Source organism: Oryx dammah, unplaced genomic scaffold (genome assembly GCF_014754425.2).
Source record: "Oryx dammah isolate SB20612 unplaced genomic scaffold, SCBI_Odam_1.1 HiC_scaffold_24, whole genome shotgun sequence".
In the NCBI taxonomy this organism is placed as follows: Eukaryota; Metazoa; Chordata; class Mammalia; order Artiodactyla; family Bovidae; genus Oryx; species Oryx dammah.
This window is the reverse complement of record NW_024070208.1, coordinates 14,993,062-14,995,054: the sequence shown is the minus strand read 5'-3', so window position 1 is coordinate 14,995,054 and position 1,993 is coordinate 14,993,062.

Genomic DNA, 1,993 nt, shown 5'->3' with positions numbered 1-1,993 from the left:
AGCATTATAATACGTGTATATTGTTCATTGCTTTTCATTGGTTCAAATGGTCACACGATTTCAAACTTTATGATTGCATAAATCATTTTATGCTTTTGCAGATTTAAAGTAAGAAGATGTATAATATTATCTTCTTTCTAACCATCATTCCAAGTTGAATTCAGATAGACTATCCAGAAGCTTATGCAAATTAATCAGCATTTCATCATTTATTATCTTCACCAACAATATTTTATTGATATTTGCTACCACTTTATCAATGTCGCTAAGGCATATGAGGATAAATCAGGGGTACTTTTGTATGGAATAGGAATATTCTCTGTTCTTAAAGGGTAAATAATTCGTGAAAGGTTGTTTCTTGCCAGCTGTATTAGGTTTTTAGGTAAGGAAGTGAGAGATGAGAATATTTTCATGTAAAATAGGAAACCTGAAACTCTCAGGTTAGGTTTTGAAAACTCTGATTCCCTTAGCTTGAAGGAAGGATAAAGTAGAAGACATTTAGATGAGCCAAGGACTTCCAAAATGTACACTTTAGTTTCACCTTCTCTGTATCATTCCTATGCCTTCTCTTCCAAGCCAAATATTATTGCTTAGGACACCTGAGGAACAATTAGAGCACCACTGAATCTCTATTTTAGATAATTTCTTATAAACTGAGTTTTAACTCATGACCGCCCTTAATTTCTAAATACATTCTTGTTTATTAATATCTATGTTAATTTAAACATACATGAGGACTTCCCTGGTGTTCTTGTGTTTAAGAATCTGCCTTTCAATCTAGGGGATATGGGTTCGATCTCTGGTCAGGAAACTAAGATCCTACATGCCATAGGGCGACTAAGCCTGTGTGCCATAACTACTGAGCCTGCATGCTGCAATGAAGATACAGTGCAGCCACAAATAAATAAATAGAAACAAACAAACAAATAAATAAATAGAAATAAATAAATAAATAAATAGAAATAAATAAATAGCAGCCACAAATAAATACATGCCTGCTAACTCTCATGGAAACAGAGTCTTAGACGATGGACAAGATATGTTGCCAAGGCAAAGTTGCCAACTACAGTGTGGGACTGTTCTCAAAACAAGAAGGTCAAGTCCAGAAAAGTACCCATGAACCAAGTCTCTGGGATCCTCTAGTATGCGCTGGATACCAGCGATTAAACATGGAAGTAATAGCAACCCGTTATGCTTCCAAAATTTCATCAGATAATGACATCTTCCTTGGATTCAAAACTACAATGGCTTCAAACACTATGGTTGCCAACTTTTCAATTAACAGATTGACGGGTATATTGAAAAACTGGGCTGCTCTCAAGTGGTAATCTCACTAATGAATATTATGTTTGATAAATTAATTCTGAGGCTTAATTTACAGTGTGGAATGGAAAATAATGAGAAAACCAAAGAGAAAACAAAAATGAAATGACAATAGCACAAGATACAGATTTCAAAGAAATAGTTTGTAGCCTCTCCTATAGAAGAGGATAAGAAGAAATAGGTATTTCCAGAAATGGAGCAGGTGACATAAGAAGACGACCTCATCAGTTTGCCTTGACTGGCATGCAATGTCGTCTCACACATGCACATGACTTGGGTACAAAAGCTTTTTGTTTAATGATGGTTTTATTGCTATCCCTGCAGGACTCAGTCAATTACATTTGATGCTGCTGCTGCTGCTGCTGCTGCTAAGTCGCTTCAGTCGTGTCCGACTCTGTGCGACCCCATAGACGGCAGCCCACCAGGCTCCTCCGTCCCTGGGATTCTCCAGGCAAGAACACTGGAGTGGGTTGCCATTGCCTTCTCCAGTGCATGAAAGTGAAAGTGAAGTCGCTCAGTCGTGTCTGACTCTTAGCGACTCCATGGACTGCAGCCCACCAGGCTCCTCTGTCCATGGGATTTTCCAGGCAAGAGTACTGGAGTGGGGTGCCATTGCCTTCTCCATTACATGTAATGGCCATGTGCTTTTTCCATAGCAATGTCTATAAGA